Here is an 18,304-nt window from a genome sequence, read left to right as displayed (position 1 = left end):
GAGGATATATCTTATTAATTTAAATGTATTTAATTGCTTTGTACATTAGCTAAAGAGGTAATTTTAATTTAATTAAAGTAGAACACTTATAATTCAATTAAATTAAATCAATAGGTTTATGTAGCTAATTTGAGTCAATACTTAGGAATTAAATAAGTAATTTGATTAATGCAAATTAGGGTTTTTTGCATTTGACACCTAGGTCAAGTAGTGATTATCAAAATTAGAATTGCCTAGTGAAATAAGACTTAGGAATAGTTGAATAAACCAAAGTTGGTTGATATGGCAATGTGCCAATTTGGGGGTATTACAGAGACTAGGGATCTATCCAATCTAAAATAATTAATATCCATGCCCATTCTTCTATTATTCTAATAATATGTTACTTGTGTTAGTTTTGGTAGCTTTGGATAGTTGTTTGTCCTTATGTAAATACTTAGAAAATAATGGATTTACTAACTAATTAGTTAGAGTAGGCGCAATCATTTGTCAAATAATTGAGTCCTTCTAGAAGAAACGAGAAATGAAATTAGTTGGGGTTGTTGATTTCTATCTTAGTCATTGATTGAGAATCAATCTCAGTCATTGGCTTTCCAGTAGGAATAGTACGAAAGGTGGTCCAATAGGAATTTGGCGAATAAGTTGGCGAATCATTTGAAGTGTTAGCAAATGAATTTGTAGTAATAGAAAATAGTCCTACAATTTTAGCAAGGGCATAGGGATAGTGCTGGGGATAGAAGAGGGGAATACCAATGGGATAAATTGGGAGGTTATCTAAGTTCTACCAGTAAGAGGCAAAAAAAATTGTATCTCTTGATTTATGATGTTAATACATTCCTCATCTATAGAACTGGTTTTCCCTTAGGATTTTTTCCAGGGATGATTTATTTGAATATATTGTGTTATTGTATGTCTTATTTCTTTTTGTACTTTTGGTGAAGTTTCAATTGTGTTATTTATTTATTTTAGCTATGAATTAATTTTCAACAGTTAAATAATCATTTAAGATAAGAGATTAATAATGAGTGACTGCTATAGTAATTTTCACATGGTATCAAAGCAGTGTTGAGGGTAGAATTTTTTTTCCTAGGAAATAATTTGAGGGTTTATAAAACCTAGTTTTATCTCTTTAGATTTATTATTTATGTAATCCCTTGATATTGCTTTAGCTGGTTTGAGAGATCATGATAGATTGGATGGTACCTTAAATTTTGGTGTCTAGAAAGTCAAATTTTCTTTATTGTTGGAAGAAAATGGTATCAAGGATTGTGTTATCAGTGTTCATCTATACCTATAGATGTGAAATAACTTGAAGCATACAAGAAGGACAATGCCAAGGCAAGGAGGATAATCCTTGATGGTGTCTAGGACCATTATTGTTCCATATATCTTAGAGCTAAAAATAATGTTAAAAAATGTGGCATGCCATTTTTAATCTATAACAGAATGTTAACACCAATAGGAAGATGATTTTCAGAGAGAAGTTGAAGAATACCTAGATGAACTAGGGAGAAGATGTCACAAGTTACCTCACCATGCTTAGACTTGTCAAAGATAAGTTAGTAGCTATTGGAGATTGCCCTAGTGATGTAGAGCTAGTGATAATAGACCTAAATAGGTTTACTAAGAAGTGGAGTGTCTTCCTTCATGTTGTTAGTAGATAAGATACCTTACTGAGTTGGGATCAATTATGGAGTGATTTCACTTAAGAGGAGTTTAGACCAAGTCTTTTTAATGGGGCTGACAAGAGTCAGAAAAGTGAGGTGGAACAAGAGAACATTTCCCTAGTAGGAAAAGGGAAAGGAAATAAGGGGTCTAGAAAATGAACAAATTCACAAGGTGAGAAGAAGAAGAAGAATAATAAGAAGAGGAAGAGGAAGAAGAGGAGAAGGAGAAGGAGGAGGAGGAGGAAGAGGAAGAGGAGGAGGAAGAGGAAGAGGAGGAAGAAGAAGAAGAAAGTCCTTTATATGGTCAAGTACTTTGGTTGTCATGCAAATGGTCACTATGTTAGTGATTTCCTAGAAAGGAAGAATGGAAAGAAGTAGGTGGCTACTTCAAAAAGTGTAGAAGAACTCTCTACTAGAATGGAAGATGAGTTTTACCTCAGAGCTTGTATAGTAAGGTCAACCTCACACTATGTTTGGTATATAGATAATGGGGCATCATTTCATATGATAGGAGTTAGAGAGTACTTCTCTAGTTATAAGGATGAGAACACTAGTATCCAAATCTCTATGGGAAACTTGTACAAACTCAATCCAGTTGGGAAAGAGACTTTTCAATTTCAAAGGGAGAATGAAAAGATAATTCTACTTCATGATGTGTTACATGTGCTAGGCTCAAGTATAAATCTGGTTTTTGTATCTTTTCTTTACGATAAGTGGTATAATGTACTCTTTAGAGGGGCACATGTGTTGATCAAGCATAAGGATTAGAAATCATCCATAACTATGGGAGTTAGGAGTGATCAAAATTATAGGTTGCAATTTGATACCTGTAAGGAACCCATGAGTAAGAGTAATCCTAGAGATCTTGGAGAGCTATGACATAGAAGGATGGGCCATATTCATCATGGAGCACTTAAATCACTTTAGGAGATAGTGAGATGTGTTCTAGAGGTGAGAAAATGCATGATGATATATGTAACAAAAGTGTGTTGGAGAAGTTTGTAAAAGAATCTTTTCCAAAGAGTGACACTAGATTTGAAGGTGTTCTTTATCTAGTACTTTCAAATGTTTATGGACCAATACCAATGAGATCTCTCATATGATATGAGTACTATGTTACTTTTAGTGATGATTTCACTAGGAAGACCTAGATATAATTCTTGAAGACCTAGGATGAGGTCTTTAGTCACTTCCAAGAGTTCAAGGCTCTTGTGGAGAATTCTACGAGAAGGAAGATAAAGATTCTTTTGTCAAAATATGGAGGCAAATATAAAGGAATTGACTTCCAAGAGTTATGGACTAGAGAAGGAATCAAGATAGAGTGGATCATTCTTTACAACTGATACCATAATGGAGTAGCTAAGAGGAAGAACTATTCTATATCAGAGGAAGAAAGGGCTATACTACATGACCATGACATGCCTTGTTACTTATGGGTAGAGGCTTGTAGTACAATAGTTTACATTCATAATAGGGTTCCACATAAGGTGCTAGGGAAGATGATACTAGAGGAAGCTTTTACATGGAAGAAGCCAAATTTTGGTCACTTGAGGATATTTGGGAGTTTCTCATATTGTCATATTCCAAATGATTCACATACAAAGTTAGATCAGATTATAGAGAAAGGGTACATTTTTGGGCATAGTGAAAGCTTAATGACATATAGGATTTTTATTCTTGAGATGAGAATAATTATTGTCAGATGTAATATCAAGTTTATGGAGGATAAGATATTTAGAAGGTCTAGGGATTTTCCAGTAGATGATTAGAGTGAGCAACCACTAGAAGTTCCAAGACCAAGTTAAGGGCAGCTAAGCTTAAGTATAGTTACCAGTACAAGTGTAGACTTAGGTGGTCAAGATTCACTAAATATGGAGCATTTGGTGTAACAAGAAATGAATCAAGAAAACATAGAGGTTGATATTCCATCCTCTATAGTTTGTAGTATGGTTCTATGAGGTTTAAGATATACACAAGGATACTAAGGGGTTTGTGGGAACTCCTAGGAAGAGTACTAGACATTGAAGACAACCAACCAAGTTCAATGACTATGTTACATGAGTTAGTTAGTCGATAGATAGTGAGCCTTTAGTTTATTAGGAGGCTACAAAGATTCAGGTAGTGTGAGATGCTATGTTTGAGGAATATTCCTTAATAGTGTATAATGATGTCTGGGAAGTAGTACCTAGACCAACACTTAGGACAATAGTTGAATCATGTTGGATCTATAAGATAAAGCATGGTGTAGATGGTAGCATCAAGAAATACAAGGCAAGGTTTATAGCAAAGCAGTTATCTCAGAAGGAGGGAATAGACTATGAAGAGACATTTGCTCCAGTGGCCAAGTATACTTCTATATGAGACGTGGTCTCATTTGCAACACAAATGGGATAGAAAATCCATCAAAAGAATGTCAATACAACATTCTTTTATGGTACATTGAAGGATGAGGTATACATAGAGAAACTAGAAGGCTTTGTAGCACATAATAAAGAAACAAATGTGTGAAAATTAAAGAGAGCCTTGTATAGATTTAAGTAAGCACCTAGAGCATGGTATGAACACATTGATACATACTTGTAGGAAATGGTCATTGTGAAGAATAAAGAAAATGATAACCTCTACAACTTGGTGGTTGGGGTTTAGGTTTTCATTCTTTTTCCTTAATGTGGATGACTTGTTTCTTACAGATTCACTTGTCCATATAGGGGATTGTAAGAGGGACCTTACAAAAGAGTTTGAAATGAAGGGTTTGGGACTTGTCAAGTACTTTCTAAGCATGGTAGCATAGTAGATTGATGGAGAGATTTTTCTTGGTTAGGGGAAATATTGCATTGAAATATTGAAGAGATTTAGGATGGTGGATTGTAAAGCAATGTCTACACCCATGATCACAAAGTAGAGGAAGGTAGATATATCCTGGAAAAAGGATGTAGATTCTACCTTATCTAGGTAGTTGATTGATTCACTTTTTTATTTTTTCAACACCAAGCCAAATATAACATTTATAATAAACTCTCTTAGTGATTTCATGGTTGAACCAAAGAGAATTCATTGGATAGTAGCTAAGCATGTGTTATGTTACTTACATGGTACAATGAAGTATGGGATTAGATATGTTCAAGGTGAAAGACTTAGGTTAATAGGCTATACTAATGTAGATTGGGCAAGCAGTACAATGGACAAAAGCATCACTTTAGGGTGTTGTTTAAATTTGGGATTAGGAGTTGTATCTTGGTTCAACAAGAAGCAGAAGTCTATGGCTCTAAGTTCTACAAAAATAGAATACATAGTAGCTAGCATGGAAACATATGAAGCTATGTGGTTTTGAAAGTTGTCACTAGCTTTATTTGGTAAGAGAGTTGAGACTACTGTGATACATTATGACAATTAGAGTTGCATCAAGTAGTTTGAGAATCCAATGCTACATGATAGGTCTAAACATATAGACATTAGATAGGACTTCATCATAGATTGTGTACAATGGGGGGTTGTTCACCTATAGTACATACATACAAAGGAGTAAGTATAAGACATAAAAACTAAGGCATTGGACAAGGAAAAATTCATCTTCTTTAGAGATAAGATAGGTGTCATGTAGAACAAGTTCCTCACTAAGAGGGAATGTTAGTTTTGGTAGCTTTAGACAATTGTTCATCCTTATGTAAATATTTAGAAATAATGGTTTTAGTAACTAATTAGTTAGAGTAGGAACATTTATTTGTTAAATAATTGACTCCTTTTAGAAGAAACTAGAAACCAAATACGTAACTGTTGTTACATTGTTTTTTTATCTTAATCGTTGATTGAGAATTAATCTTGATCGTTAACTTTTCAACATGAGTAGTATAAAAGGGGGTTAGAGAGACATTTTATGAATAAGATGAGAATCATTTGTAGTGTTAGCAAATGAATTTATAGTGATAGAAAATAGTCTTGCAGTGTAAGCAATGGCATAGTGATACCATTGGGGATAGCAGTGGGGAATATCAATGGGAGAAATTAGGAGATTGTCAAAGTTCTATTAGTAAGTGGAAAGGAATTTTATATCTCTTGTTTTATAGAAGTTAATATAATAGCTCATCTATAGAAATGGTTTTCCCTTAGAGGTTTTTCCAAGGACAATTTCATGGAAAATATTTTTCCATTCTGTTGCTTATTTTTTTCCATATTTTTGGTGAAGTTGTAGTTGTGTTATTTTCTAATATTAGTTGTGAATTAGTTTAGGCCAGTTAAATAATTGTTTAAGATAGGATATTAATAATCAATGATTGCAATAGCCATTTTCACAACTCAATGGAAATCCATGTCTACACGTTCATGAAAATCAATAAATTCTAGAAAATCATGACAATTATCAATTTTAATTAGAGTACCTCTTTTCTTATTCACACCTAAAATATAGTGTGAAAAAAGCTGTATGCATTGCAAGGACATATATATTGTCCTTATCTTTCCATTTTTAAGAAATCCAAGCTCTTACATAGTCAATAATAGAGTGAGGATCCACAAATTTGCTAATGAGAAGGAACTTCATGACAAAAACCATCTTTTTACCAAAAACAATCTCTATAGTGAAGAGAAAACACCTAAAAATAGGCCAAGAGAAAGAGAAACTAATGAAATAGTAAGGAAAATATAATAGTGTTTGAATGTGATCATTCATAAATAATAGAAGTTAATATCTTCTTATTATATATCTAAGATAATTAAAGACTTATGTAAAATATATAAATTCTTGAAAAGTGATTTTATAAATCATAGATGATTTTAAAATATCATGATAATACATATTTTTCATACTAAATATGTATGTAAAAAGCTACAAATACATGTATTAGTGATTTTGAAACATAAACTTATCTCTTACACTAAATTTACTAAATTTATGTGTGTGTCTTACAAACACTATCTTTATAAATACTTCTAAGCAACAAAATATCATTATCATCAAATCTTAGTCATACATGAACTTGTCAATAATGTAAAATTGAATATTTTAAACAATAAAAATTTATTTGATAAAAAAATCATTTGAATATTTTATTAGTATTTGTTCTATTAAAAAATTAAGTGTCTTTTTATTCAGATTAAATAAAAATTAACTATATTTTAATAGTATATTTAGTCAAAATTAATTTTTACATAAATTAAGTGCAACTCTATATATATATATGTATGTATGTATGTATGTATGTATGTATGTATGTATACACACACACACACATATACGTATATGTATATACATATGTACACACACATGCGCACACACACACACACACGTGCACGCACACACACACACACACACACACACACACACACACACACACACACACATTTTATGGAGGATTCAAATATGAGGCAGCCCATTGTGCCTCATCCCTTATGTTCTTAGCCCTACTAGGCTGTTTGTGAGCCATTCATCTTCACCAATAGACCAAGGACACATTGACAGTGTAACTATATTTGACCAACCATCAATTCTAGGGTTTGAAAAAAACTACAAATATAAATTCATTCTTAGAACTTTATTTAAGGCTCACAAAATAAATTTTAGTTTGCTTAACAAGCCTCCACTTTTTGTTTTAAAATGAATCTTTATAAATTATTACAATATCTTAACAACCTGTTAGTTGCTATTCTACAAATATACTCATTTATGAAACTCATTAAAAATCATGAACCTTTGTCGTTTGCCAAGGTATTATAATAAATATGTATTTGTTTAAAAACTTATTTATAAACTACAAAAAGTTAAAATCTAGGGACATTTATGAATGTGTATTCTTTTTCCTCTTAAAAAACCTGGAGAGTGAAACTTTTATTCTCTTATATCTAACAAAATCATGTACTTTAGCAATATACTCACTTAAGAAACTCATTAAAAATCATGAACCTTTGTAGTTTTCCAAAGTATTATAATAAATATGTATTTGTTTAAAAATTTATTTATAAAGTACAAAAGGTTAAAATCTAGGGACATTTATGAATGTGTATTCTTTTTCCTCTTAAAAATCTAGAGAGTGAAACATTTATTCTCTTATATCTAACAAAATTGTGTACTTTAGCAAAGACAAACAGAGATACTGGATAATAATAATTAAAGGACACTTTAGAAATAGATTTTTAACGAAGACCTTTTTGAGGGGAAAATAACGTTTAGAACGTTACAAGACACAAGGCACACGCACAACTCCCATTACAGAAAAGGAATGCTCATTTATTGATTAGCTAATTTTGAAAGCGTCCCTAACATCAAAGGGAAACAAAGAGAAGATCACTGATATGGCAGAGAAGGAATGCTCTGAGCGTCCCTGAAAATATTCATGGGATCAAATTTACTCTTGACATAAACCAACCTCTCGAAATTACCACCAAAATACCTCTCGCCCCATGTTTTCGACTGTCCAATTCCAGAGCCTTCGGAGTGAAATGTGTTGGTCCCCAAATCCAGATCCACATAGTTGACATAAGCAGCCCTCGGAGATTTGGAGACATAGGGAGCCATGTAGTCATAAAACTTTCGAATCCAAGCAAGGGACTGATTATCAGTAGTAGCGTTGTCCCAGGTAACTATATACTGAATGTCATATAGATATCCTTGCCGGTGAGGGAAAGGAATCTGATAGGAGGGTATCTGGTTCATGGCTCCCCCAAGTGGAGCCAATATCATAATGCTATTGGCCTGCTCTTCCATAATCTTCCAAGCTCCTGCTAACCCTAATGCCGAGATGGGGTTTGTCACAAAATCCGACTTCATCTTGAAGTAACTCTTGGCGGGCAAGAATCTGTTGCGGAGGTCAGCAGAGTAACCATTGGAAACAGCTGTATAAATCACACCACCAATCCAGTCCGTCTCCTTACAATCCCCCTCCACCAAACCCATGTCCGGAAAACCCTTATTGACAAGTTTAACAAGCTTATGAAGAGACCCCAAAAACATACCATTCAAAGTAACTCTCACCTCAGGCTTCCCTCCAAACACCAACGCACGAACATACAGATTCTTGTGGGCGGTCGGTGCAAAATCTTGCCATCGCTGGAGAACCCTGGTCACATTATCACTTCCCGCGTGATTGACATTAAACACGGTGACCTTGGCGGGCACTTTGACAAGCCTCATCTGCCATGCAACAACCACACCCCAGCTGCCACCGCCGCCGCCTCGGATGGCCCAAAACACATCGTTTCCCATCCTCTTTCTGTCCACCACTTCGCCATGCGCGTTCACGAGAACGGCATTTATGACATGGTCTGCCGAGAGGCCGTATTTCCTGGTGAGTAAGCCGAGACCACCTCCGCTGAAATGCCCGCCCACGCCTATCGTTGGGCACACTCCCGCAGGAAAACCGTAGCGGTTGGTCTTGTCTGCAATGGCGGCGTAGAGTTGTCCAATGGATGCGCCGGACTCTACCCACGCCGTCTTCGATTTCATGTCCACATCAACCCGATCTAGTTTCATGAAATCGATCACCACGAAATTAGGGTTCTGAGAAGTATAAGAGAGGCCCTCGTAGCTGTGCCCTCCGCTACGCACCACAATCTGCCAACTGCTCTGAATACAGCACTGCACCGCCTTTTGCACTTGCTGTCTGCTCTCGGGGACGATCAAAGCGTATGGTTTCTGCACGCCCGGTTCCGCATAGCGCAGATTTTGCAGAGAATAGTTGAGCAATGAATCGAATGCTCCGGGACGAGAGTAGCTTCTCACTGTCACGTTTTTCAGCCCGCCTCCGACCAGACATGAGATGAGGGATTGTGCATTCGCATCATCCCTTGGTGGTTGTGCTGCATCTCCAGTGCACATAATCGCCGCCAACAACAGCTGCATAAACAATCTGATGAACTTGGAAAACCTAAAGAGCGCCATGATAACTCAATACGAAGGTGAGGTGCTCAGCTTCTTTTGTGTGTCCACGCTATGCAGCCCGTGGGTATTTGTGGTGTTTTTGGATAGCCAAAAGTAGGGCGGCGAGGATCTAAACCGATGATGGATCAAATAAAATTTGGCCACGCCTACGCGGTAATTCTTTTCTCTTTTCACGCGCCATCGTGTCAAGCATTTAATTTAGGTTTAGGGTTATGCCGATGGTCCCTAGCTGGAGCCTCTTCCTTTTGTTAGTCAAGCTCTCTTCTATATCCCTTAAATTTCAAATATTAGTCAAGCTCTCTCTTCTATATTCCTTCCATTTCAAATTTTAGCTTCCCATTGGTTAGACCATTAACTGCCAATTGTATCTTCCAATGTAAAACCAACATCTCTCTCAATTTATTATATTATTAACATTAAATGATTAAAAAAAAAAATTGAATGCTTTTTCCTTCACTGTTCAAGCTCTTTATTCTGTAATCTTCATAATTTGGAACACTACTCCATTGTGAACAATCTAGTTTGCCCTCTAATGTGAATGGGCACCTCCATGACTATAATATTTTATATTTAAGATAAAATATAAATAATATTAATGAATTTAATAGATACTCTAAATGTGTTAAATATTGAATTGTAATGGCATTTTTTCATTCGAAGTTTTTCTCTTAGAAGTGTTTACCAATGTCAAGTGTGCCATCCAATATAAAATAGACATCTCGATTGCTATGAATATTGATTTATTCCTCTTTAGATGCTCTTCCCATTTGCTTTTAGCCTCTATAAACCTTATAATTTTCAATATTATACTTTTATGAACAAGATCTTTAACTAAAATTGTGGTCTTCCATTCAAAATAGACACCTCTTTTGTATATTGATTTAAATGTAAATTTTAAATACATTTAGAAAAATTGTAAATGTAAAATATTTTAAATACAAATATTCCTGTAAGAAAAACTATGTTTTCCAATGTGAAATAGATTTTTAATAGAAGTTATGTTCTCCAATGTGAACTAGACACTTAGTTGAAACTATGTTATTTAATGTCAAATAGACACTCAATTGCAATAATTTTAAATTTATATTTTAAAGCTATTTATGATGAAAAATAAATGTAAATTTAATAACATTTTTGATTTATTTCAATTATATCTTATTTTTTTATCAATATAATATAGAAAGTTCTATCCTTATTGTGGTTCAATTTACTAAATGATTTAATCAATATTAAAAAAATTCAAATGATGATCTAAATATTCTAGATATTTAAGTATGTAGAAATTTTCTTGTTAGATGTTCTTTATCTTGAATTTTAAAGACATCTTATATAAATCCTACTATTTTTAATATTACCCTTCTAATGGAAGATCTTGGCCTAATTCTATCAATTATGCTAAAAGATACTTTTATTTATTCTATATATATATATATATATATATATATAAAATTAAATATAAATTTACTAATTTATAATACATCAATGTTTTAAAACTAGTATAGATATCTTAAATAAATCTATCTAGAGAAATGTCCATAGATATTGATTATAAGTACGATTAGAATTTAATTTACTAAATCTGAAAATATTTCTATTTCTATTCTTTTTTTTTGCACTTAATTTTTTTATATTTTGCCTTTTTTTACATACACTTAAGTTTTTTTAAATTTTTTTAAAAATAATTATTTATATTTGTTAATTTTTAATTTTTAAAATATTTTATGGATCATTTATTAAACTTTAAAGAATACTATACCGTATTTATAATAAATATTAAGATCTTGACATGTAGATGGTTGTCAAATTTAACCTAGAAAGTAAATGTTAACATTAACACACTCACACTTTCCCACTCCACCCATTCTTCCATGGTAGAATGCTTATCGACATTAATTATTTATTTCAATTTACTATAATTTTAATTAATATTAATAAATTTACTATATTTTTAAAATAAAAATATTTTATTAGCTAGACATTTTTCTCGTTAAAATAGGTCTAGTCAATAGGATGGTAATATTGAAAATAGGAAGGTATTTAGAAGAGATATTAAAATAGACATCTTGTTACTATAATATTTAAATTATTCTACAATTTATTTTGTAATAATGTCATCTCTCATATTTTAAATAAACTTTGACAATAATGTTAAATATAAATTAATTATTTTCTATGTGGAAGAAATCAATTATAAAGATAGGTTTTGAATAGAAATAAATTAAGGATTAGATCAATGTTATAATGCATCTAGCACTAAATATGGAGACATTAAATATTCAATTAGCTTTAAGATTATAACTACATATACTATTTGAGCTAAGGTTCATTTATGATTTCATTTAAATAAATAAAATAGAATGGACACCTTGAAATTCTATCCTTCAAGATCTTTTACATAAATATATTAAAATATAGATATATTAGTTTGTAATACTATCAAATTTATATCATTATTATTATTATTTTGACTAAAGGAAAAGACCTTCTTAAGGTCAGTAGAAGAGTACATACACACATGATATTATTTATATTGTTTAAATAGAATAATTAATACAAATATTAGCCAGGATAAGTAATGATAGATTCTCTTTTGAACAACTTTCCCGCTTGGTTATGAATTAGAACTTTGCATGTGCATGGCATGTGAAGATAGGCTAAAATCTAACTCTGGGCCTCTTGTTTTCCTAAATTTGCAACACTGTAGACCTCTTTTGGGGGGGCGCAATTGGAGGTGGAGAATGTTCCTTATTTTATCTAGTAGACTCCTTTTACATAGTAGAAACTTTTTTGTCATTGAACATGTCACTAAAAAGGTTAACTAGTATATTTTGAGTGTATATGCTCTAAATACAAGTCTTGGGAGGCCCATAATACCTTTATAAAAAAATAATAGGGACAAAATGCTTGTATGGATGGGGACTTAAGTTCTCCTCTCTACCCCTCTCAGAGGTTGGGAGGGCTAAATGACTTCACATTAAGTTTGTAGGTTCTAGCATTGTTTATCAATCAAAATGACCTCATTGATGTGGACATACACGTTTCCCCCTTCACCTAGACAAGTTATAGGAAACATCAAGAGCTTATACTAGTTAAGTTAGATAGAGTGCTAGTCTCTAACAATTATCAACACCTAATCTTCTACACTTTAACTACTCTTCCCAGTGTTAAAATGATTTCAAGTAACTGAAATGGGAGTTGAATTAGTTATCCAAGGTCCAATTGTACCAATTTAACTTTTAATCACTTCAAAAACTTCAAATATAGACATTTATTAGCTTTGTCTCTATAACAAACAATCAATAACATAAACTTGAAGTCAAATATCCTAATACTAACAAAATTTCAAAATGTAAAACATTAACAATAAAATATCTCAAATGATATCCACACAAGTATGACACTAGGATTTAAATGTGGAAACTTAATTTGGGAAAAAACTAGCAGTACAATGTCACCATTTTTTTATTATTCTAAAGTGAACTCTATTAGGAGCCAACCCTATTAAAGTTTACAAAATACACTATTAAATGTGACCTTGTTAAAGGTTTTAATGACCCTATTAGGAGTTCTCTTGTTAGAGGACTTAAGAACATTCGATTAGAATGTCACCTTAATGAAAGGATTTACATATGACTCTTAGGTCAATCTTGATTAAAGGATTGAAAAACTAATACAATGGTTAGAAAGTAATATCAAGTTGTTCTGACAAATACAATTCACATTGCTAATACAAATCATAGTTTAGTTCATAAGTTGACAACTTGATTGGCCTCCATTGTCACCTCTATCTTTGATTCATAAGTTTTTTCTTTTTATTTGGTAGTTTTTTTCTCGTCGATTCTCTGGTTTGGATTCTTTATAGAGTTTTTTAGCATTAATAAAGGTTGTTCTTGGGTGGGTTTGATTAGTGATTGACTAATCATTTTCTTGATTTTGGGTGATTTCCAAATTATTGCATGGTGGTCTCTTCATTTTATGAGTAGAATCTTTATCATTTTTTGTTATCAAACAAAGGTTTTCTTATTCTTTTGGTAGTTTCCACCATCCGTTAATGGTTTATTTATTTTCTTAAAAAGTTATCAACATTCTTTGGTCTCCATTTTTTTCATGAACTATGCATAACCAATGTCGACAATCCATGATTGGTCGTGTAAAAAGTGTTTTTACAATTTGCATGGGCAGTTTGCTAGTCACACCAATGATTTGTTTAGCACTGATGGTTTTTGTGTTTTTGTGTGGTGATTTGGCATTTTTCTCACATGCTTATTTGGCTAACGAAAATATTTTTGGGCACGGAATCCATTTTTGGAAAATTTTTCCTACCAACTATGGTTATTTTTCTGACAAAGATCATTTTTATGACCATTTTTTGCCTCTGTGGCCATTTGACCATAAAATTTGGGCTCATCACTTGCTAACATTAGCACCGCATCAACATATCTTGCAAGCCCTTTAGGCTCTATTTGGACTTACCTTCAATTTTTTTCTTAGAAATATAGACTCCATTTTCTACAACTAAGATCATTGAAAGGCTATTACTAAGCCCATTACAATGGTGCAAGTATTCTCTAGTTTCGATGCACTTTTAATGGTTTTTTTGGTATCAAACTTCAGAGTTCTTTTTTGTACTCTCGGAGTCATATCTTGAGGATTTGATCTCTAATTTGGAAATTATTTAAATCCTTGAAAAGGTGTTTTAGAGTTCTTTCCAGTCATGCTAGTTGTTTTTCCATATTTTTCTCTAGGAACATTCTATTCAGTTTTTTATATTTTTATAGTTTGGTAAATATCTTGGTTATTTTAGGGTCAAGCATCAAATTCATTTCTTCAGAATTTTTTTCATGGGTTGTACTATCTATTATATTAGCCTTATGTCTCTTCTAGTCTTTGTAAACATCATTTGTACGCATTCTTGCAAACTCACTAAGATAAAATTTCATATTGCTTTTGTATTTTTATTTAAGTTATTTTTCTTTATTTTACCTTTTGATTCAAGTAGTTTCATGTAAGGATAGTCATCTAGATTATTGTAGTATTTGGATTCATTTTATCTCTTGTGCCATATTAAACATGCACTACTCTGATTAAAGTGCCATGGGGGTTGATATTTTTCCTTTGTTTCCCATCTTCCTTGGTCTAGTAAGTATCCCTTTCATGACATTAGCCTCATGGCATGTTTGAGATTGATCACCTAACTACACACATATGTATTCTTTTGTGCATCTTGATTGTGGTTCCTTGACAAGAAATTCTTTTGGCTCACTTTTCTAGTTGCTTATCACCTCACCCTTGTATGCATTAGGGGGGTTCCTCTATTTGTTCTTATGATTCCTTGGTTTGATGGAGTGAGCTATTTATTTATTATTTTCTTCTTATGTAATAAGCATATGTAGTGGCTGGGAACCTATGCATTTTGGTAGATGGATCATTTACCATACAAACACTTTTAGTTTTGTTCTTACTTTGGATGCAACCTTCCATGCTTGATTGATCAACTCTAAGAGCATTGATGCAAATTAAAGTCTCTTTTATCTAGCTAGGTTCTATTTTATTTGAATTTCTTTAGATCAACAATTACTTTTGGACATATCTTTGGAGCGTATACATGTTTCAATGATGTTCTACATGATCATTTTTTTTGTTCATTGTCTTTTGGGATATTCTCTACTTTGAAGGATTATTTAGTCCTTTACTAGTTCTTTCAACATTACCTCTATCTCTTCTTGGAGTAGGGTTTTTTGCATGTAATTTTCTCTATTTCTTCTCTTTACAAAGATTTGATTGTGCCTGGGTACCTCATCTAGCTTTGTTGATGGGACCCAAATCTACTTTCAATAGTAGTTTCCAAGTTTTTAGCTAATCCATAAGTTTATCTTAAGGGGGTGTGTTATAGCAATTAGATAATTTCTAATTAACTCTATTACACTTAAGCTAAAATTTAGGCATATAATAATTAATTCTTTTATTAATTATTATAATGAAACCTATGTTTTACCTTTTGGGGTTTGGATCTCCTTTCATAAGGATTGATCCATCTTTGTAATTTAACAATTCACTTTTGATAAAAGAAATTTCTCTTTCTTCTCATCAATAATGTCTCCTCTATGGATCTATGAATTCCAACCTCCATAGATTTTGATCTTCTCTTTCTATGATAGGTGTTTGCATGCAGATGATTCTTGGGAGTTGTGGGGTTGATCTTTCATCAACTTCAATGGTCAATTTGTGTTTTTACATTCATGTCATTTTATATGAAGGAGAAAAATAAGAGTTGAAACATAGTGGCTTAAAAAGTGTAACAAGATGAAAATGATTTATAAGCTTATGGTCAATTAATTGGGCATGTCTTCCCTAAATTGAATCATTATTATAAAATGGTGTATGGTACTTAATGTAGTTATTTTTCAATCCAGTTCAAATGTGATGCTCTCACCATTGGTCATATAAATAATAACTTATATATAATGATAAAATTTGCATAATTATATTTGTTTAGATTAAATTATATGTGTTTGTAATTCATATTTGATAAATTGAAATATTAACAAGAAATGTATTGAATAAAGTACTTCTAAATAGTGGGATTGTTTATGCTAGTCTAAAGATTTAATTAGTGTTGTATAAGAAAAAACCTTATTATCATTATTTTGTAATGTGGAACAAGATATCAAAGTCTTAAAAATGCTTACTAATTTGTTAAAAATCATCTATTTTTTAAAAATAGTTTAAAAATAGGGAAACACTAACTTTTAAAGATCAAAATCTCAAAAGATTATACATCTACAGAAGTATACAAATGAAAACCAAAAGAGTAGAAATATAACCAATATTTCTATATGTTACATAATCTAATGGAAAAATACATAAGTATGTGGGTGAATTGGAATCAAAAAAATAATTACAAATTATCAAACTATAGGTTAAATAATTTTAACATTAAATTATTTTGTCAACATGTCATGTCTATTCACTATTTGCTTTCATGCAAAATATTATTAGGGTATACATGTTTAGGGGATAAGAATGGATAATCCTTCATTGGATAAGAGATTAGTGCAAAAATGGTCTAACTAGATCAAATTTAACTTCAATGGGGCCTCAAAGGGAAGCCCAAAAACAAGGGAGCTGACTACATCATTTGTGGTGTGAAAAGCAAGGGTTGGAAAAGCCGTCCAACTAGGAGAACTCTACAATGGCAAAAGATATAATAAAAATATATGGAAGTAAAGGAGCCACTGAATAAATATGGAGTTGTGTGGGTGAAATTGGCCTTTTTTGGGGATATCAGGACACTTTGTCTTTCAATTTCAAATATTGTGGGTCCAATCAGGTTCAAAAGTGATTTTTTATTTGATTTAATTGCTTGTATTTCTGGTTACAAATGTGTCTCACCAAATAATAAAATATGTGTTTATTTAAGCTCATTGGCAATATATGAAATACAAATTGTGAACAAATGATGTTTAAATATAACCAACAATTAAGTTGCAATTACTAGTTTTCATGTCCAAATGGGCATTGAAGTCAATCGACCAGATGATTGATGTTACTTTTAGATTGAAGTTATGGTTTCCATTAGGAATTTAATAAAAAAAATTAATTGGCAGTTGCACATTTTTCTACATGCAACGATAAATCGAGATGAATGATATGTTTCTTGGAAAAATAAAAAAACTTCACAAATTTTATAATTATCTAATTATCATACTTTTTTTAATATTAGTAAATGGTCATAGCCTTCTGTTGTATTATATTAATAAAAATTAAAGGAATAGAAGAATTTCTCTGTTCTGATGGGCACTGGTAGAAAAGAACTGAGTAAGAAAATCTCTAGTCTAGCCTGGAACCAAAGTCCTATATTATACATCAAGGCATAACATAGTTTATAAAAGTTTGACATTATGTCAAGAGGATTACATCATAATATGCTTAAAATTGATCTTTTAAACCATCTGGGCTCCAGACGCTGCATAAAGAAGGCCCTAACTTCTATAAGACATCACATAATAAACATCAAGTGGTGTTAAATGTTAGTTAAGTCAAGTTATAAAATTACAATAATGTGATTGTGCTTAACAAAATCCGAAAGGAGCAAAATCCATCAAATAACTGATGATCATAATAACTCGATATTTAAAGAGTAAATTATTATTAGATTGTTGAAAGTAAGGGGATACAATGAATAATCCATAGATATAAGTGCACACCACTCTACATAAGTCATTACAGATTTAAGAAATGAAAGTGTCAATTGCAATATGAAGCAAAAGTCAATCTGGAAAAGTGACATGCATGCACATGAAGGGAAAACCAAACTAAAAGACTGAAAGAGATCCACATGCCAAAAGCATAGAGGCCATAAACTAGCTCATGGAGTTGAGAGAGATGACATAAATAACTATCTTTATCTATTCTAAAAATAATATTTACATATCAAAACTATATACAAGATAATGTCAGGCAGATGAGAGGGTTGCTTATAAAATGAAGCCTTACTAAAAACTTATATTTTAAGAAATTGAAACCAAATACCAGTCGACAAGAAGTATAGAAACTAAACTTGTATGTAGGTACTATGCCCTATATTTAATTGGGTCGATATAATATTACCAAAATGACCTAGACTTATAACTATAGATGTCAATTCTATTTCTTAAATACCATAATAATCTTTGATGCCTCATGTAGCTCTGTGGCTTTTGAGCCTGGAGAAAATTTGTAGGTTGTCTTGCCTTTGCTTGACTTATCATAATTTGGGAGGTAGAAT

General features: G+C 32.1%; 1 pseudogene; it reads right to left on the bottom strand.

Moving 5' to 3' along the window:
- Positions 1–7,944: 7,944 nt before the first annotated feature.
- LOC149572047 (berberine bridge enzyme-like D-1 pseudogene) lies at positions 7,945–9,537 on the bottom strand (annotated as a pseudogene).
- Between the last annotated feature and the right edge of the window lie 8,767 nt (positions 9,538–18,304).

The sequence above is a fragment of the Cupressus sempervirens genome, chromosome 2 (assembly GCF_028749045.1).
Source record: "Cupressus sempervirens isolate cs-2001-9-10 chromosome 2, ASM2874904v1, whole genome shotgun sequence".
NCBI lineage: Eukaryota > Viridiplantae > Streptophyta > Pinopsida > Cupressales > Cupressaceae > Cupressus > Cupressus sempervirens.
The sequence above is the reverse complement of the archived record's forward strand: the minus strand, read 5'-3'. Positions and strand labels throughout refer to the sequence as shown.